This window comes from Protopterus annectens, chromosome 3.part1 (genome assembly GCF_019279795.1).
Source record: "Protopterus annectens isolate FY-2018-M chromosome 3.part1, PAN1.0, whole genome shotgun sequence".
In the NCBI taxonomy this organism is placed as follows: domain Eukaryota; kingdom Metazoa; phylum Chordata; order Ceratodontiformes; family Protopteridae; genus Protopterus; species Protopterus annectens.
In genome coordinates, this window is record NC_056732.1 from 917,691,964 (window position 1) to 917,714,620 (window position 22,657).

The window sequence follows — 22,657 nt, forward strand, 5'->3', positions numbered from 1 at the left end:
AGAGCATCCCATACTTGTCCACCCATCAACATGGCAGTATGGTCTTATCTTGCTGTGGCAATGCCTCAAAGCTGTACAGATTTGCACTTGTTAGCCAGAGGCAGGGGCCATGGTTCAGGACATTTACTCTATTGTGGTGTACGGGCAGGTGTGTAGCCACCCATTTATGTGTTTGCAACCATGGATAGTGTGCACACAGCTTGGTTTCAGACCCTGCACATTCCATGCTGCCCATGCTCCCACACACCCCCTCTGTTGTTCTAACCTCTTTCATACATTATGCGTACATTCTGTGATACATTCCCTAAGGGTATCACCACATCACAGGTGTGTGTTAGTGTTAGTCCACAGTTCATGCAGTGGGACATGGTGGACATGTTACTGTGGTTTGTCCACGTGGCCTTGCATATGGCTTAAATGGAGTGTGTTATGTTGTTATGTGGGTGTTCATGACATAACATGCATTGGCAGTACATGTGAGACACAGGCCTTTGGTAGGACCTGTGGGGCATTCGGTGTTGATGGAGGCCAGATGTGGCAGGACATTGCATTCTGTCAGTCCTACAGTCTCAGACAACCATACTATATATTCCCCGGGGGTGACAGGGTAGATGTGATTGTTCATGCCAATACCTTCTATCAGTCTTGCTCAGGTGGTGTGGATTCTGCCAGGATGCTACCTACAGCTAGGGATATGCTTGCATGGGACACCTGCACTGCATGCTGCAGTCTTCCACTATTGCCATATACAGGTGGGGTCATACAGTACCCATTCTCCACAGCAGGGATATTGCCAGAGAGGTGCCTGTGGGTGGTGTTTGTGTGGCTGGTTGCATGTGTGCTATAGACACTACTTGCATCTGACACACAGATATGCATGGGGCATTACAGTTATGCTGGCATGTGCAGGTACATCAGATGATTCCCAATACATCAGTCCTATCTCTTTTGTGATCTGCAGGTGTTCAGGCAGACATCACTGGTATCCCCTACTACAGTTCCTGTTACTGCGATGCATACTTATTTGTACAAATCCAAGGGTGTCACCATTTCACAGTGACACAATATATACTGTATGTCTGGGGTACTTTCCCCCGCGTACTGCTTGTATATCTAGCCCAACAGCCATGCCATGTCATTCTTTCAGATGGTGACACATATTATCACCATACATTTACAATGGCTTACTGCTTGCATGTATTATACTGGTGGGGATTGTCTCTGGCAGTGAAGTCGTGAGGGCTTGTCCCTGTTATCAACAGTAGTGGGCAATGGCCACCAGGTCTTACCTCAACATGCATACATACTGACCACTCTCAGACATTATGAAACACAAACCATCCTAACACACTCAGACCTGCATATTGTGCAAATGCTGCAACCTATCCTGCTACTTTGGCCAACTCTGGCCATCTATGCTCCACTCGTATTATACCTACCCATACATGTTACTACATGTCTACACAGGATTGGGGGGGGCAGACCTGAGTGTTACTACATTTCTACAATGGATTGGGGGAAGGGTCAGACCTGTCTGTTTTCACATGTCTACACGGGCGTGGGGGAGGCACACCTGACTGTTACTACATTTCTACGTAGGATTGTAAGGGGGGACACCTGAATGTTTTTACATTTCTACACAGGATTGGGGGGGGGGGCACTCCTGACTGTTACTACATTTCTGCACAGGATTGGGGGACACACGCCTGACTGTTTCTACATGTCTACATGGGAGTGGCGGGACACACCTGACTGTTACTACATTTCTACACAGGATTGGGGGGGCACACCTGGCTGTTAATACATTTCTACACAGGATTGGGGGGGCACACCTGATTGTTTCTACATTTCTACACAGGATTGGGGGGGCACACCTTACTGTTTCTACATATCTACATAGGATGGAGGGCACACCAGGGCACATGCACACATTTGCTATGACTGTACTGGTATGTCAGGTACTCCATTTCATTCTGTATTCTAACCTATCATACTGACTACAGGCATATCAGTGTACTACAGGTCTTAGCTTTGGTTGCCCTACATATTAATGTCTGACTTCCTACCCTTCAGAAATAACATCCCACTGCCTGACCTGCTGTAGTCTGTCTGTGTAGGTCTGGGGGGAGGTTACCCATATGCATCATTCAGAGGTCATAGCACAGGCTCTGTTTGCATTTGTTTATACCTGTCCTACTGGCTGAGACTGTTATTGGGTATGTGAACCTCCTTGACTGGTATGTGTGAGTCATATGGACACACATATTGCCCAGCATATTTCCTGCAGTGGGTTTTGTCACTCTGTGTAGTACTGGCTACTATGGTGATTGCAGTATGTGTTACAGATGTCATGGTGCCACTATGGGTGTCTACTATCTGCTGCCATAACATTCAGCCTCCCAATTCCCTTGCTTGCTCACATCCATACCATAGATACAGGTAACAACATATTCTACTCCATTTGACAATTGGTAGGTTGATTGACTTACCTTGTGGGTGTGCCAGGATTGAGGATGGTGCTGGAGGGCTGCCTATGTCAAATGCACATACTTCACTCCCTATACATGGTTGAACACCGGTAGTGTCATGTTTGGCATCCCTTTTACTGCATGTGCGAGTCAGAGAGAGGTGTCATTCCCCTGGGTCACTACTGTGTCAGTGTATGTGCTATGCGTTGTCTCTTTGCCACAGCCTCGGCATACTGGGCATGCCTCCAATCTGCCTACTGGGGCAGGCTCAGGTCATTCCTCCTCCGAGTCACTCTGTGCCTGTGCAGGCCTTGGCATTGGTGGGGGGCTGTGAGGCCCTGCCCTGTGCTGTTCCTGCTGCAGCTGTTTCCGCAGGATCATATTATGTAGCATGGCACATACCATAACAATTTGGATACTTGTAGCTGGTGAGTACTGCAAGGCTCCACTGAATGTGTCCAGACACCAGAACCGTGACTTGAGCATCCGAAACTCTCGCTCTATTATAAGTCTGGTCTGTGCACGTGCCCCATTACGATGTTCTTGTTCAGGTGTGAGTGCATTCCTGATGGGTGTCATCAGCCACAGCTCCAGTGTGTAACCAGCAACCCCCACTAGGTGACCGTAGGGGATGTCCCAATTGGCAAATCTCTGGTACAGCTGCATCAGATGCCAAATGTGGGAATTGTGGTAGCTTCCAGGGCAGCCAGCACACACATTCATTATAATGCCCTGGGCATCGCAGACGACCTGGCAGTTGATGGAGGGGATGCCCCTGCGGTTGATGAAGGCCCTACCCTGATCAATGGGTGGTGCTTTGATGAGTATGTGCATGTAGTCTATAGCACCCACTACCTCAGTGTATTCTGCTATTTGGTGGAAGAGACACATATTGCTGGCCAACACCTCATGGGTGTTGAGGAAATATACATGCTCACCAGCATGTGCTGACATGGCATCCAGGAACTGGTGGAATATCTGGATGCTGATGCCTGTGAGATCCCCGTGATATCCCCAGTTGAGCTTAGGGAGGTACCTGTGACTAGTATTCCTAGGCCTACACATACCTTGGTATCCACTGGGATGGACTCCCCTCGGTCAGTTTGCAGTTTCAGGCGTTGCCAGTACAGCTCAACAATTTGCTGTAGGAGGTCCCTATCCACCCTATAGTACTCCACTATCTCCAGCTCATGTAGCCCATGGTAGGTTACCCTGGGTCTGTACACTCTTCTCCGTCTCCTCACTGTGGGTTGATCGGCAGCATTCACATCTTCACCCCCCTCAGCCTCTTGCACATGTTGTTCTATGTTGCCTGCTGCAGCCTCTCTCATTTTGTAGGTTCATTTGCTAAAAGTTCCCTGCTTGTATACACCGGTGGTGTAGAGTATGGGAAAACCAGAGGGGAAAGGTGTTTGCATAGTTTATAGTAGTGTTCTGGACTAGGCTGGTCTGCTGCCTGTGTAATTGGCTGATTCTGATACATTTCACCTGCCAGCTATGCTAGTTCACGTTGATTACCTTCCTACTGCTGTTTTCCCTTCCCATTGCCTTCCTGTTTAAGCCTGGGGGCACGCCGCACAAACAGAATGCTCAAATGTGCACAGTGCTGCTATTTCCTGGTTTAACTTTTTTTCTTTCTTTAAAACCCGGTGTGTGGCGCGCACACCCGCTTAGGCAATGTAAAGTGTGCTAGGCAGATTCAGACACACCTGCTAGCTTAGCTGTGCTAAGCTAGGAGCAAACCCGAGCCACAGGGCTCCAATCCTCTTTCAGTATGCCTGACACACACACTCCCATTTTGTCAGCTAACTCCTAGGTTTGCACCGAGCTCTTCCTAAACTTACACTGTTGGGACCTGACTAGCATGCTGGGGAAAATGGGATTCACTATCATTCCCCTCATTTGCATAGGATTGCCTGCTAATGCATAGTTACATGTCTCACACTGAGCCTCCCCCCTTAGCAACCACTACTCTCTGGCCATGTTGTCTTCTACCTGCCATTGACTTGCATGGCAGAATAGTGATTTTAGTTAGAATGCTTATTTTAGGTTTATTTTATTTTCTCCCCAATCCTGTTTGCATGCCGCTGCCCTACGCTTAAACAGCCGAGATCGGCTAAAAAAAGTAAAAGTTGATTTTTTTATTTTTTATGTTGTTTGCAATGCCAGTGGCCTTATACATGGCCATTGGCATGCTTCCTGACTGATATGCAGCCTTTATTTGGAGTTGTCATGGCTCCGTTTTGGATTTTGCAGAAATGTACTAGATTACTAATCGAGTACATTTCTACAGATTGCGCTAGTCCTGCACGGACGGTTGCAAGATTCCTGGATCGCAAATTCACCTCATTTGCATGGATTTCTCCTGCAAATGGGGTGATTTGCATACAGAGGCTTAGTCCGTGCAGGACTAGTGCAGGAGCACTGGATCTCATGGCAGACATATTGCCTGCTAGAGCTCCTGCACTAATCCTGCATGCTGTGCAAGACATATAGAATCCTGGGGATTATCTTTCCATCACTTTCACTTAGCATTGCGCAAAACCACTTAAAACTATTTTAATCACTTTATCTCATTCAGCCACTTTTCTGCCCAGCAACAAAATCACCAACACTGGCAAGTCTCAAACCCAGGGTATTGTGCATTTGAGTCAGAGTAACATACCATTACAGCAAATTACATGCAGGAGTTAGTTATGATTTTGTAAATATATCATGCATTACAGTCATGTAACATTAGGGAAAAAAGAAGATATCAGTGCCAAGTCTTGAACACAGGACTACTGTTAGATCAATTCACAACTAAGCCAAACCAGCTGTAGGGAGTTAGCACTGCTTTTGAAAATATATCATGCAGTGCAGTCATGTTGCATTAGGAAAAAAGACCAAGCTGTCAAGTATGGAACCCAGGACCATATGAATTAGAGTCACAGCAATACAACATTACACCAACTCAGCTCTGGTAAATTGCTGATGCTTTTGTAAATATATCATGCACTACAGGGATGTAACTAGGGAAAAAAAGATATCACTGCCAAATTTTGAACCCAAAACCATTTGAACTACAGCTAAAGCAACATACCAGTAAGCCAATTAACCTATGGAGTACAGTACCTGTTTTTACAAACATATCCTGATTGGCAGTCATACACTACTCCTATATAGAGTGGCCCAAATCACAGTGTACTTGGGCCTCTGACACAGAGAGAGAACCACTACACAGACAAATAAATGCTGCTGGATGTACGGGAGGCCTACAATATCAGGTAGAGCTGACAATTACAGAGACTGTTGCTGAATATCCGCAGTTGTGCCCCCAATTTATGGCATGGTTGTCATAAAAATGGCAAGGCAGTGCAGATTCGAGTTACAAAAGCATGACAGACAGCTTAGTGTCACATGTCATACCCATCAGAACACACATATCCATGCTAATCCTGTTACACACTGCATGCATACACATATATCCTACAAATACACCTGCCATAATAATGACTTGGTAGCTCTCTGTTACATTTCTAGCATCTGTCACATCTAGACACCCACAGTCCTGGCCCACAGCCCAGTCTGTAGCATGACAACTACATGCATGTCAATACAACATAGGAATAATTGAGCCCTGCAGATGTCCAGCAAAATTGGTTGCTCCTACCGCAGTCACTGCCACCCACAGTAGCACTTTAAAAGCATTTGGGGTGGGACACATTTCACAATTATGAATATGTGTACTAAATGTTGCCTACCACTCTCTGGATGGCACTATTATGTAACATATGCACCCCAGGTACATGCCTCACCTGGACTGTTGTGAGTACCCTCAACCAGGCCATGCTGTGACACAATAGCTGACACCGCACCCTCACTGACAGTAACAATTTGCTCTCCACAGTGTCTTCACAATCCCTAGTGTGACTCCTGGCCAGAATGCAGCAACTGCAGCCTGCTACACATGCAGCAGTATGTCTCGCTACCTGCTACAGACCTACCATACCTCCCAAACACCTAGAGCAGGGCATCCACATAACAGCCGAACATAAAGGGTTGGGTGAGAATGTTGAGGTTTTAAGGGACAAGTGTCACAGTCTCCACCTACAAACATGCTCAGCTGACAGACCAGCATCAACTGTAGCAGCATGCACAGTCAGATAGAAAAGGATGTATGACACTCACATCTGCCTGTCTCCTTACTCACGCCAACACAAATTTGCACAGTACACAGCTACAGAATATGAAAGTCTGTTACCAGTGGCCAGACATAGCATGCAGAACTGTGGGCATAACATATCAATCTAGATAGTGGACAGTATTTCCACCTCCTTTCTGTGATGGCGTAGCACTCACACCTCGATAATGTCCTCCTCACTGGCCAGGAAAAGGGGCAAGTCCCACATGAAGACCTTAATTATAGCACTGTGTTGTCATGTCACTGGTTAACTGAAAGGCAACCCAGGGGTTCTGGATGAAATTAGTAAGTGGGAGCCACAGATTGGTGCACAGACCATCACCTGTTCTTGAGCATTACCTACAAAAGGCAAGCTCCTTCCTATTAAACAGGTCTGACACTGTCTTCATGAAGACAGACTGTGATTCTTTACAACAATACATGCATTTCAATACAACATAGGAATAATTGAGCCCTGCAGATGTCCAGCAAAACTGGTTGCTCCTACCGCAGTCACTGCCACCCACAGTAGCACTTTAAAGGCATTTGGGGTGGGACACATTTCACAATTATGAATATGTGTATTAAATGTTGCCTACCACTCTCTGTATGGCACTATTATGTAACATATGCACCCCAGGTACATGCCTCACCTGGACTGTTGTGGGTACCCTCAACCAGGCCATGCTGTGACACAATAGCTGACACCGCACCCTCACTGACAGTAACAATTTGCTCTCCCCCAGTGTCTTCACAATCCCTAGTCTGACTCCTGGCCAGAATGCAGCAACTGCAGCCTGCTACACATGCAGCAGTATGTCTCGCTACCTGCTACAGACCTACCATACCTCCGAAACACCTAGAGCAGGGCATCCATATAACAGCCGAACATAAAGGGTTGGGTGGGAATGTTGAGGTTTTAAGGGACAAGTGTCACAGTCTCCACCTACAAACATGCTCAGCTGATAGACCAGCATCAACTGTAGCAGCATGCACAGTCAGATAGAAAAGGATGTATGACACTCACATCTGCAGAAGTGTGTGTTGAACTGTATGTAATTGTACTGAGCTCATACCTGTCAACTGTCCAGATTTTTCTCATACATTTGTGTTTTTTTCTGGGAAATCACTGGCAAATCATTAAAGACTAAAGTCATAAAATAATAGCACACGTGAATGTCAGACGTCATATCCTTCAAAAAAGTCATGTGAATGCAAAACCTGTTCTTTTATCAACTTTCCAAGTTAGTTAGAGAAATATTTTAAAAAGTGTCACTATTTTTGGGCCTTTGTTACCCCTTTATTTGTGCCTTTCTCCAGATATCTTGCTCTAAGAAGTTGAGAGGCATGACTGAGCTTCAAGAATGTAACCACAATGTACCGAAATTTAAAAGAACAGAAATGTTTATAAACTATTACCTTTGTAAATGTATGTATTAATAGTAGTAGCTGGAAGCTTTGAACATACAGAGATAACTTGCAAAACTTCAAGAAAATAAGCTGTACCTGATTTACAAATGTATTATCTCAGTTTCAGTGTAGCAAGCAGACATAAATGTCTACAGCTAGAGGTTTTTGTATTGTCTTGAAACATAAATAAATAATAGGTTGAAAATGTAAAAGTGTTTAGCTGTGTTATGAAATCCAGCTCTAGACAGACATTTGAGATATGTACTTCTGAGGCAGAGTTGTTAAAATGTATGTTACTTACTGTTAGCCTGGGAACTGAAGGCAGGTGACAAAGAGTAATGTAATCTGACTTAACCCAGCAGTAATGATGATTATTAATTTCAGACCTGTCTCAGAGAAAGACCTTTGCATTTTGTATGTGTCTTTGTATCTGACAACATCCACACATCTGTGTTTGCCTTGCTAATAGTAAGGAACTAGGAAAATGTAATTTCGTTTACATATAGATGGGAATATAGTAAAGATTACATTAGATGTTCTCTGTATTTATTTGAGACTGTCCTGCAATGTTGTCTTAAAATATTTCCTGTGATTCTGAGCTCTGTAGTTACTGTATTGATTGAGTATTGCCTTGTTCCTTAATTAGTTATTATTAAATATGGTTAAACCTTGTAATTGTGGCTGGCCTGTTTAGAGATAAGTAAGCTCATAGAGTACTTGCATATGTATTTGGTGATACTGTATAGCCCACTTCAATAGCCTTGGTCTTCGTCACACTAACCATTTGGATAATAGGCACATCACACAGTAGAATTCATCATCCTTTGGTAAGGGCCTTACGGTAGCTGATAAAGAGCTGGATTGTGGCAGTCAGAACTACCTTTTAGTCTGGGCAGAAGGGGCCATAGATAGTAAACCTGTGCCAGCATTTCCCAGGAGTGTGTGTATGTGTTTGATTTATAAATCATATCTCAAAGTGTGTGTGTCAGCTACTTGGGCAGGGACATGAAGCACTGGTGGGAAAGGGAGGGTGATGGAGGTTTTGACTTGACCACTCTGTTGAGATGTTAACCATATAGCTGTGCTAGTGGAGATTCTCATTTGGGATCTGGAGAGACAGGGAGAACCAGCCCCAGACTGACTATAATCTCTGTGAGCTCTGAAGGGTAAATGTATTTTACTGTGTGTGTACTTGTCATCCTCCCATTGCATATGTCCCTTACTGGTGTTAGTGGTGAAGATTGAGGCTCCTTGATTACTGGGCCAGTGCAGGGACATCACACTGACAGTAAGTACTGATGGATACAGCTGGCAAATCACATCATGTACTGTCATTGAGCCCCTCAAAGTCTGCCAGAATCATACAGGATTATTTCACAGATTGTCCAGGTCTCCTAAACCATTCCTGATTACTCTGGCAAGGTCACTGTGTACTACACACCTGTATCTGATTGCCTGACACCTATGGCTAGCATACCTGATAAGCCCTTGCAGCAGGACAGCAGGTTATAGGTACTAGTAGTGGGCGAAAGCTGGCTCTGGCTCAGTAGCAGTGCATACATACTGAGCATAAGGAGGGGTCTGAATGGAGAGATGAAAGTCATCAAGCAAAGGAGAGTAGTAGTGCTGAAATTAAATTCATCCTGAAATCTTGGTGAGTACCTTCATGAGGTGTATCCTATTTTCACAAAATCTCACCAAGGTGACGCTCATATATAGTGATGAGTTGTAAAAGTATGTTGGGTAGAGAATCTGGCTATCTCATTATAAGTAGAGTTGAGTTTTGCTAGAAGTGTGTTATTATTCTATTGAGGATAAGAAAGAAATTATGTATTGTTACTGTTATGCAAAAAGCCCAAAATGTCCACACACAAGATATGCAAAATGATTAATAGAGAAATTAGAGGAAAGAAAAACACTTCCACAAGAAAAACTGTCAGAAGCTTCAAATGAAAATTTGTGTTCATTGATACAACAGATTTATGAGAAACAGCATATAGAACAAGAAATCTTGATCTGCTTGGAAAAAGAAGCATCCAAGGAAGTGCAAAAATATAAACAACAAAACCAAGAGATATTTCAAAAGTATAAAAAGAAATATGGACATGGGAAAGAAAGAGATATTTGATTTGGTGCATTATTTATGCAAAGGATAAAGCCAAATTAATCAATGTAATGAAGGCAGCGCCAAAGATATTTGAAGAGAAATACAGGCAAAGGCATCCGGATATGGAAAATTTCACCATAAAAAAATAATGTCACAAAGATGGAATGTAGAAAAGAAGATCAGTAAAGTAGAAATTAAAAAATATAGAAGTTGAAGTTGTGGAGTGCCTGTGAAGTGAAGGATTTGATGTAGAAGGTCTAACACAGGTTACATCACAGCAGGATAGAGTGAGTCCCAAAGCAGGGAGAAACAGGAAGATCAGGAAACATCTGAAGAAGAAATATGGACATGGGAAAGAAAAAGAGATTTAATATTCTGTAATATTTAGCAAAGGAGAAAGCAAAACTAACCAATACAAAAAGAGCAGCACCAAAGATATTTTAAGAGAAATACAGACAAAGGAATCTGGACATGGAAAACTTAACAATACAAAAATAAGAAGACAAAGAGCAAAGGTAGGAAAGGAGATTAGTAATGGAGAAGTTAAAGAAATAGAAACTGAGGTTATGGAGTACCTCCAAAGTGAAGGATTCAGTGTAGAAAATCTAATTCAGAAAGCACCACAGCAGGATAGAGCAATGGATATCCAAATTAAGGGGAAACCGGTGGAACAGGAAGCAATTGGTTAGGTGCCATATGAAGATATTTTGGAGCCTTCCACAGGAAACCAGTATAAATGTTCACTTGAAGTTAGCAAGGGAAGGAACAGGAAATTGTGATGCAGTCAATGTTGAGGAGTGATAGGCCAGTGAGTTCCCAGATGATAGAGCCACGGATGACACAGGATGAAACTGATGAGAATGTGTCAAAGGAAAATGCTATAGAACCTTCTATATAATGCCCTCAGGAATTGGAAAACAAGGGATGTGCCCTAAGTTTGGAAAAAAAATGAGCTAAGAGAAGAATTGCTTGATTTAATAGACATGGACAGATATAGCAAGATTAATGAAAGAAATAGAATGCAGAAGGTTAATAAAACCCAAAAAGTCAGAAGTCTGATAAAACAAATGAACATGGTAATTAGGGCTGTTCATAGAGATCCATGTAATATAACAGAAGTAAACAGGATATATTACTGTGCAACTAAATTGATAACTGATAAAGTTCTACCACAAGAGCACAGGGTAGTGAGGGAAAGGAAGGGGAGAAATTGAATACCATCATGGAAATACCAAATAGAGAAAATTATAAAGCAATTAAGGCAAGAAGTGTCACTGTTAGAATACTATAGAAGAGGGAACAGATCCACAAAAATACTAAGGAAAGATAGATGTGATAAAAGCAAGTGCAATATTAGAACAGACTAGGATCTATCATGCACTATAGCAAATAACAAACTAAAAATTTCAGCACAGGCAGATAAACTTAGAAGATACGAAGACAAATATAAAGGAAAAGTGCAAAATAAGCAATTTATTGAGGACCAAAAAGGTTTTATATAGAACTGGGAAATAAGATAAAAGGAATTGAAAGACTGCCAAAAAAAAGAAATAGATACATTTTGGAGAAGTATCTATGAAGATCCTGTGGAACATAACAATGATGCTAAATGGATAGAAGAAGTAAAATAAAGAATAAGAAGTTTAAAGGTACAGGGTATGAAATGGGATGACGTAACACCTAGAGAGATTGAAACAAAGTTAACAAAAGCCTCCAATTGGAAAACCCCTGGCCCAGATGTCCTACCTAACTTCTGGTTAAAAGTATTAACATCTTTGCACAAAGATTTATCCATGAGTAAGAACTATTTATATGTGCACCCAGAACAGACACCAACCTGGCTAACAACAGGAAAAACAATACTACTACTTAAGAGTGAACCTGCAAGCTACACTAAAAATTATAGACCAATAACTTGACTTCTGACAACATGTAGACTATACAAGGGAATTGATGCTGACAGAGTTTATAGTCATTTAGAAGAAAAATCAATTATGACAGTAGAACAAAAGGACAATAAAAGAAAGTCATATGGAACAAAGGCTCATTTGTTGTTAAATAAAGTCATAGTGGAGAACTGTAAAAAGGGGAAGAATCTAAGTATGGCATGGATTAACTACAAAAAAGCATTTGATAGTATCCCTCATTCATGTATAAAAGAGTGCTTAAAAATGTATAAGATACACCCTACACCGATGGATTGCATTACAGTGACCATGAAACAGTGGCAGACCACTTTGCAATTAAGCCACGATAAAGGACAAATTGTTATCCCAAGGATAAAAATTCAAAGTGGAATATTCCAGGGTGACTCTCTGTCACTGTTACTATTCTGCCCTGCCCTTAATCCATTAAGCTGTTTATTCAACAGCTTAGGCCATGGCTATAATCTGGCTCCTAAAAATCAACAGTATAAAGGCTTCTCACCTTCTCTTTGTCGATGATTTAAAACTGTATAGCTCATTACATGAGGAACTGAAAGCACAACTGCAAGTTGTCAAAACCTTTTCATATGATATAAGAATGTCATTTGGTATTGATAAATGTACTAAAGCAACCTTTAAAGCAGGAAAGCTGCAACAACAGGAAAACATCAGTTTGGGACAAGAATGTGATGTAAAAGAACTTGAGCAAGAAGAAGTAGTGTATAAATATTTGGGAAATGATGAAGGATCAACAATAAAACACAAACAAATGCACATACAACTTCATAAGGAATATTTCAGAGGACTTAAATTAATTCTGAAAACAGCACTGACATCTAAGAACAAAATCCAAGCTATAAACCAATTTGCTCTTCCTTTCTTAACTTACAGTTTTGGAGTGATTGACTGGCCCCAAAACATGTTGGATAGATTACATATGAAAACAAGCAGGATGCTTCATGTTCACCAAATGATTTATAAAAATCAGTGCATACCAAGATTATATATTCCCCATTCCAAAGGATGGATGGGCTTCCTTGAAATTGATTATACATATAGATCTGCAGCTGTGGGACTCCACACATATCTGCTGACCTCACAAGACCCAAATGTTGTGAAAGTTTTGAAACATGAGGAGAATAAATCTAAGATGACTTTTCTGCTTAATCAAGCAGAAGCTTATCGGCGTCAAGCAGGAATGGAAATCAAACCAGAAGCAGATAAAAATCAGACAGCAACTGAATTTGCCAAAAACCAAAAGAAAGAATATAAGGTGAAAGATCAGATGAGAAGGCAAGAAATGTGAAAAAAAGCATAAATATAGTTGCAAGTATAGAAAACTTCTGCAAGAACATCATGTTGATCAGGAACAAATACAGGAATGGGTAAGGAGAGGCGAATTAAAACCAAGAGATTAAAGGTTAATATTGGTGGCCCAAGATAGTGGGCTGCATACACATTGGTTTATAAAGTCCATCGAACATGTGGGAGAAACAGACAAATGTAGGTTTTGTAAAACTGAATTGGAAACAGTTGCACACCTCATTGCTGATTGTGACATACTAATTGCAGAAGGACTGTATACTGAAAGGCATAATAATGTGGCGAGACTGTTGCACTGGGGATTGTGTAAACATTATGGAACTGAAGTGGCTGAAAAATACTGGAAACATGAGCCACAAACCATCATAGAAAATGAAGATGTTTACATCAAATGGGATCATCCATTACCAACAGTTCAAAAGATAGATGCTAGAAAACCAGATATAGTGGTCCAAGTAAAGAAGACAAGAGTAGCATTAATCATTGAAATTGCCACACCCAGTGACTACAGTGTCTTGCATACAGAGAGACACAAAGTCATAAAATATCAGGATATGCAGTTAGAAATGAGAGAAATGTGGAAGAAAGATATCCAGATGATTCAATAGTAGTAGGAGCAATGGGTTCTATAAAAAATAATTTACAATCGTTTTTAGATATGTTACAGTACATGTAACTCCATATGAACTGCAGAAGGAGTCATTACTGGGCACATTGCATGTGCTGCGAAGAGCACTACTGGCTGACATCAAAGATTGAAACAATACTAATTTCATGAACTTTAATCCTACTTTGACTTAGGAATGAGGTCCATTCCCGTCATGGTATTAGAAACCCAAAAGACTTAGAGAAATTAAAAAAGCATACGATGTAAGGGAATTGATACAATAACAGATATTCATGTACCATTAGTGTGTCCCCAGGGGTCTGGCATGTCACAGACACATTCCACAAACTCTGTGGACAACCATCAAGTATTGTCCAACTGGTGTGCGGAAATATGCGTTTGTCTGGAAGGGGGGTCTGCATCTATCAGGCATATGTACACATTCCACAAACATCTGGGTACTACAAGATGTCAGACACCTATGAGGAGGATTCCCTACATCACATATCCATTGCTTTCTGTTATTGTGTACCTCAGATGTTCCTTGATTGTCCACATGCACCTGTAGTAGCACTCACCTATTTGTCAGATGTAGGCTGGATGACATGGTACTGTAACATTGCCTATAGGGGACACCCTGCAGTTGATGTCAGTGATGTGTGTGGACACATAACACAGTCTGTCACAGCAGTCAGGCCATTGCTCATATTCCTGGTACCATATGAGGCTACAAGGCTATGGGCCCTGAGGAGCCATATGCATAGGCCACATGTTAGCCCACGTGTATGCAAGGCAGCAGCTGATGTCCTCGTCCAACAGGGACACAGGTGGTATCACAAGGGTGTATGTGGTGTTACCCTTCCTGCTGACTGGGTTGCACCTGCAAAGGTGTAGGTAGATACCTTGCCTGATGTGGGCAGGGTGTCCATTCCACCACAGGGTGATTGTGTGGGACACACATGTGAACTGCCAACAAGCCCAGTCCAGGTCACTCACCAGGTTGAGCGTGTGTGTGTGTGTGTGTGTGTGTGTGTGTGTGTGTGTGTGTGTGTGTGTGTGTGTGTGTGTGTGTGTGTGTGTGTGAGTGTTAACACAGTGGACCATGACTTGTACTCATGCAGCAGTCCCAGCAATGTGGAGTCCGTGATTTCCTTGCATGCCACAGTGAGGTCACTCCTGAGGAATATGTATGAAACATGGTATAGGGCTGGCCAAATAGCATATATGTGTACTGTAGATGTTTGATAGCCTGGCATTCTCTGGTGGGAAACCACTGTGATGTCCCCAGCTGCTGAATGTGCTGTGTGATGTGAATGATGAACAGAGATTTATGCACATTAATGGTTCTCATTGGGGGGAACATGAAACAGCAGGATCAGGGGGGCAATGCATGTTGTAATGCCAGTATGTTGCTAATATCCACACACGTACTGTGTTGATAGATGGCAGGGGTATGATGTGGGTGTTAGCAGTGGATAGTGCTGGCAAAAGTGGATGTGCAAGGTCTGTACATAATGATGGCCAATGTATATGGGCCTGTGATGTGCTCCCCTGTTCATGTCTTTTAGGTGGGATGTACAGAACATGGAACCCACCATTCTCAGAAGCCGAGACCACTGCAATCATTGATGCCCTCATACTCCATCATTGGGTACTGTTGGAAAGGAGCTGCCAAAACCTGCAAGAACGCACTGCCTTGTGGGCAGAACTGGTAGCAACAGTCAATAATATGGGCCACCAGGACTGGAGCTATGAACAGATCTGACACTGTGCCACAGATCTCATACATAATGCACAACAAAGGGCTGAAGCCATGGCCAGGGACTGTGCTGGCACAGGTGGAGGGCCTGCTACTCAAGCACCACTGAGGAGTTCCTTGCAAACCTTGGTTCAGCCACTGCCTCCCTGGAATCCACGACTACATATGTTGTGGAGGTGGGTGGCACAGATTCCACAGCTGAGGAGCATCCAGATAAGGCCCCAGTGGGCATCACATTAATACTGTAGCATTCATAGTGGCAGCTTTTGCATACCTGTATGCATATGGCAGGTCAATCTGCATTTCTGGGTGGGGTTTTGTAATGCACACATGTGCACACATATTGTGAATGTCAGCAGGTTGGGTAGTTTCACAGCTTGTAGTATACATGTTCATAAATGCACATATTATCCTGTACCAATGCCACATGTGTGTGTGTGCTGACAATACCTCTCCCCCACAACTACATAAGTACCTCGAGTGTGGCTAGGGAACAACAAAATGAAGCCAGTGAGTGTGGAACTGTCATGTTGTGGCTCACCTATACCCTAGGCATGTTAAGGGCAGCCAGTTTTCCAGGCACACAACTATTAAGCTTAGCCATATTGCAATATGTGCATGTTCACTTGTGGTGGGGTTCACTGCAGTGCATCACATTGGTCATCACAGGAGCCTATTTTCAGGAGCTGTAACATATTAGCACGTGGTTTTGTATAGGTGTAGCCACTGTACTATAAGAGGGTAGATTAGTATTGTGTACATGGGTGCACTGTGTGTTAGGTGAAGGTCCATCACATACTTCCACTTCTCACGTATTTCACAGGTGTATAGTAGTAGCAACATTAACTGGATGTAGCTGCACTGCATGTTGTTGAGGCCCTGTCCAGAGTGTGTCTGTTGTAATCAGATTGTGTGTTGTGCATGGCATCAGTCAGAAGGTGTTGTCTGTATAATGCCTCTGTGGCTCCTCACGTGTGTGTGTGTGTGTGTGTGTGTGTGTGTGTGTGTGTGTGTGTGTGTGTGTGTGTGTGTGTGTGTGTGTGTGTTTGTGTGGCTCAGCAAACATTATAGTGCAAGAAGTAATTTATGTACAATATGTTGTCTTCCCCTCACAGGTGAACATGGGGGTTGGGGTCTCTCCCCTCACAACCGGATGTCAGTGTCTCATTGGACTCTGATGATGATGGTGGCCATAGTGAGGAACAGGTGGAGTTGTTGGGGGCTGAATCTGTACCATTCATTGAATTCCCAATTCCACCCACAATGTTCCTGCACACGGTCAGTATGCCCACACATACCCACTCCCCAGTAGAACAGATATTGGACAGTCAGAGGATGGTGGCATTGAATAGGGTAGTGTGGCAACTATGGCATCTGTGACTGTAGACACTAGCCATAGCCAGAGAGCTGGTGAGGTGCCACACAGGCAGATTTACAGGGGTGCTCGAAGGAGGACTGCTGCCCATCCAGCCACAGTCAGAGGTGTCACAGACCATGTCACCTGACTTATGTTTCGGTCTGTCATGGAGGCACAGGCAATGTTGTGAATGGTACAACAGACACTCAGGGTCATGGATGCAACACTTCCTGGCATGCATGACACTCTTCATGACATTGGGGATGCCATATGTCATTTGGCTGATGTCGTGAATAGACAGTGGGGTGAGACATTGTCAGTCCTTAACTGTGCAATGTTTGTGCTTGAACATGTGGTGGGAGTAGGGTGTCGGACATGTGGACGTAGGTCAGCATCAGCTGAGAGCCCACTTGGCCTTGCACATTCACACTCCTGTAGTGGCAGTACCACCAGCACTAATGAATGGAGGGTGCTGTCCACAGCACAATTTAGCAGGCCATGAACATGTGGTCCTGGCTGGTCCCTTGAGGGCATGGATCCAGCAGACAGTGGTCACTGTCAGGAAGTAATACCACGTCTGGCTTTGGGCATGGTGGTGCCAGTGACCCTCCTGGCAGAACCAGTTCCCATGTCCGTGGCCAGAGACAGTGAACTGTACATCCTGCCATTTAAGGTCCACAGTTGTACAACATACCCTCTTGCAGGGCTAGCACATGGCTTGACTGTGTGCATACACACACTCACACATCACTATCACATGCAGGTCACCACCTGACACACAACTTCTCTCCATGGCCTATCTGTACACCACTCCTCCAGACACACACACACACACACACACACACACACACACACACACACACACACACACACGATGTCAACTATATGGCCCATCCTAGGCCTTTGGCAACCCCACACCCCACTCTGTGCATGAGATGATACCTGTGCCACATCCCTGTTATCCATACCATCGATGCAGGGACATGCTAATATGTGTCTGATGCACAGGGTGTATATAGTACAAGTAATACCAGTGTGTAGTGTACTACTGTTATGCCATGTATGGTGCTGTCTGCTGGCAATTGTCACGGGTACACATTGAAGTATATGTACCTTTGTGCCATGATGCTTTATTGCTGTTAGTACTGCTGACTGACTGACTGTTGTCTCACAGACCTTATTCTGTTTGTGTTCCAGGTGTCTGTGTGTGTGTCCATCCTGGGGAGTTGTTGCCATTACCAAAGTAGAGTATGGTGGAGTGGAACCACAGAGACATGTTCATCTTCAAGGTATGGCTGTATATGTGCATGTTTATCTAGGTGCGTATGCATGCAACAGTGTGTGAGGGACAATGGCGGCAGACAGCATAACTTTGCATGCATACCCCTTGACACAGCCAGCTAGCCTTCATACATGTCACCTGGGTGTTTTGTAGGATCACAGGTTCATAGGTACAGAGGAGGTTACTAGCTCTGGGTCCCTTACAAGCCTAGCCATTAGTTTATCTCCAACAGAATCATCGATCAGCACCTGTTGCCCCTGGCATTGCTGAACACAGGTTGAACCCCAGGGAACTTGGGGTCATGATGGAGAGATGAAAAGTCAGCAAGCAAAGGAGAGAAGTTGTGCTGAAATTGAATTCATCCTCAGGTCTTGGTGAGTACCTTCACAAGGTGGACCCTGTTTTTCACAAATCTCACCAAGGTGACACTGATATATAGACTGAATTTATATAGCATATATCATGGACAGAAGTGAATCAAAAATAAAAAGATAGCTGGGTGCACAAGACCCAGGATCAAAATGTACACAATCCTGGTAGGCGCACTCATGTCAGGAATGGAAAAAAATGACAGTGTAGAAACCTCAAAATACAGAAACATTCCTACAATGGGGTCAGGCCAGGCTCAGGGGGAGGATGGCCCCCCTTGTTGTATAAGGAAGTAACAGTCCACAAAAATGACAAAAATTGATTGGCCAAAGAAGATTAATAAAGATGATAGAGTGGTCTATTGAGGATAAGAAAGAAATAATGTATTGTTACTATTATGTAAAAAAGCCCTGAATTTCCAGACAGAAGATATACAGAAAGATTAAGAGAGAAATTAGAGGAAAGAAAAATACTTCCGCAGGAAAAACTGTCAGAAGCGTCAAATAAAACATTGCTTTCATTAATAAAACAGATTTTTGAAAAACAGTATATAGATCAAGAAATTTTGATCTGTTTGGAAAAAGAAGCATCTGAGGAAGTGAGAAAGTATAAACAAGAAAACCTAGAAATATTTGAAAAATATAAAAAAGAAATATGGACATGGGAAAGAAAAGGAGATTTGATATGGTACAATATTTATGCAAAGGAGAAAGCCAAGTTAACGAGAAGGCAGTCTCAAAGATATTTGAAGAGAAATACAGGCAAATGCATCTAGATATGGAAAATTTCACAATAAAAAGATTAATAGCACAAAGATGTAATGTAGAAAAGAGAATTAGTAAAGTGGAAGTTAAAGAAATAGAAGTTGAAGTTATGGCGTGCCTGCAAAGTGAAGGATTTAATGTAGGAGGTCTAAAACAGACTACATCCCAGCATGATGGAGTGAGTCCCCAGAATAAGGAAAAGGAAGAAGATTAGGAGACATGTGAAGAAGAAATATGGACAGGGGAAAGGAAAAGAGATTTAATATGGTGTAATATTTATGCAAAGGAGAAAGGAAAACTAACCAATACAAAAAGAGCAGCACCAAAGATATATGAAGAAAAATATAGGGAAAGGAATCTGGATATGGAAAACTTCACAATACAAAAAATAAGACAGAGGAAAAGTAGAAAAAGAGATTAGTAATGGAGAAGTCAAAGAAATAGAAATTGAGGTTAAGAAACAGCTGCAAAGAGAAGGATTCAGTGTAGTAAATCGAATACAGAAAGCGCCACAACAAGATAGAGCAATGGATATCCAAATTAAGGGTAAACCAGTGGAACAGGAAGCAATTGGTCAGGTGCCACATCAAGATATTTTGGAGCCTTCCACAGGAAACCAGTATAAACATTAATTTCAAGCTAGACAGCAGGGAAAGGAAGAAGAAACTGGAAACTCTAATGCAGTCGATGTTGAGGAGTGATAGGCCAGTGAGTTCCCATATGACAGCACAACAGATGACACTGAAGAGAATGTGCCACATGAAGATGCTATAGAATTTTCTATAGAATGCCCACAGGAAATGGAAAATAAGGGATGTGCCCTCAGTATAGAAGAAAATGAGTTAAGAGAAGAGTTGCTTGACTTAATAGACAAAGACAGATTTATCAAGATCAATGAGAGAAATAGACTGTAGCAGGTTAATAAAATGCCAAAAGCCAGAAGCTTGATAAAACAAATGAACACAATAATTGGGACTGTTCATAGAGATCCATGTGATATAACAGAAGTAAACAGAATATATTACTGTGCTGCTAAATTAATAACTGATAAAGTTCTACCACAGGAACATAGGGTAGCGAAGGAAAAGAGGGAGAAAGAGAATACCATCATGGAAATATCGAATAGAGAAAACTTTAAAGCAGCTAAGGCAAGAAGTGTCATAGTTATAAGATTATAGAAGAGGGAATTGATCAACAAAAATACTAAGAAAGACAGATGTGATAAAAGCAATGCACAGTATTAGAATAGACCAGGATCTATTATGCACTACTGGAGACAACAAACTAAAGATTTCAAAACAGGCAGAAAGACTTAGATGATACAAAGATAAATATAAAGGAAAAGCATAAAATAAGCAATTTATTGATAACCCACACAAGTTTTATAGAGAATTGGGAAATTAGGCAAAAGGAATTGAAAGACCACCAAAAAAGAGGAAGTTGATACATTCTGGAAAAGTATCTATGAAGATTCTGTGGAACATAACAAAGATGCTAAATGGATAGAAAAAGTAAAAGAAAGAATAAGAAGTTTAAAGGTACAGGATATGAAATAGGATGAAATAACAGCCAGAGAGATTGAAAGAAATTTGAGAAAAGCTTCTAAATGGAAAACCCTGGCCCAGATGCAGTACCTAACTTTTGGCTTAAAGTATTAACTTCTTTGCACGAGGATTTACCCATGAGTAAGAACTATTTATATGTGCACCCTGAACACACACCACACTGGTTAACAACAGGAAAAACAATGCTCTTACTTAAGAATGAACCAACATGCTACCCTAAAAATTATAGACCATAAACATGTCTTCCAATGACATATAAACTATACACAGGAATTGACGAATACAGAGTTTATAGTCATTTAGAAGAAAACTCAACTATGGCAGTATAACAAAAGGGCAATAAAAGAAAGTCATATGGAACAAAGGATCATTTGTTGTTAAACAAAGTTACAGAGAAGAACTGTAAAAAGGGGAAGAATCTAAGTATGGCATGGATTGACTAAAAAAAACATTTGACAGTATCCCACATTCATGGATAAAAGAGTGCTTAAAAATGTATAAGATACACCCTACACTGACTGACTACAGTACAGTTACCATGAAACAGTGGCAGACCACTTTGCAATTAAGACAGGATAAAGGACAGAGTATTATCCCAGTGATACAAATCCAAAGGGGGATATTCCAGGGTGACTCTCTGTCACCATTGCTATTCTACCTTGCCATTGCTCCATTAAGCTGTTTACTTAACAGCTTAGGCCATAGCTGCAATTTGGCTTCTAGAAAAACAACAAAGTCTAATGACTTCTAATCTTCTCTTTGTCAATGAATTAAAACTGTATAGCTCATCAGATGAGGAACTGAAAGCACAGTTGCAGGTTGTCAAAACTTTTTCAGATGATATTGGAATGTCTTTTGGTATTGATAAATGTGCAAAAGCAACCTTTAAAACAGGAAAACTGCAGCACCAGGAAAACATCAGTTTGGGACAATAATGTGATATAAAAGAAAGTGAGCAAGAGGGAGTGTATAAATACTTGGGAATTGATGAAGGATCAGCAATAAAACATGAACAAATTTGACTAGAGCTCAGTAAGGAATACTTTAGAAGACTTAAATTAATCCTGAAAACAGCATTGACATCTAGGAACAAGATCCAAGCCATAAATCAATTTGCTCTTCCTTTCCTAACTTATAGTTTTGGAGTGATTCACTGGCCCCAAAAAGTGTTGGATTGATTGGATATTAAAACAAGAAGGATGCTTTCATGCTCACCAAATGATTTATAAAAATCAGTGTATACCAACATTATATATTCCCCTTTCCAAAAGAAGGATGGGTCTCCTTGAAATTGATTACATGTATAGATCTGCAATCGTGGGACTCCACACATATCTGCTGACCTCACAGGATCCAAATGTAGTGAAAGTTTTGAAACATGACAAGAATAAATCTAAGATGACATCTCTGCTTAAACTAGCAGAAGCATATTGACGTCAAGCAGGAATGGAAATGAAACCAGGTAGCAACTGAATGTAATAAAAACCAAAAGAAAGGATATAAGGTGAAAGACCAGATGAGAAGGCAAATAATGTGGAAAAAACATAAATATAGTTGGA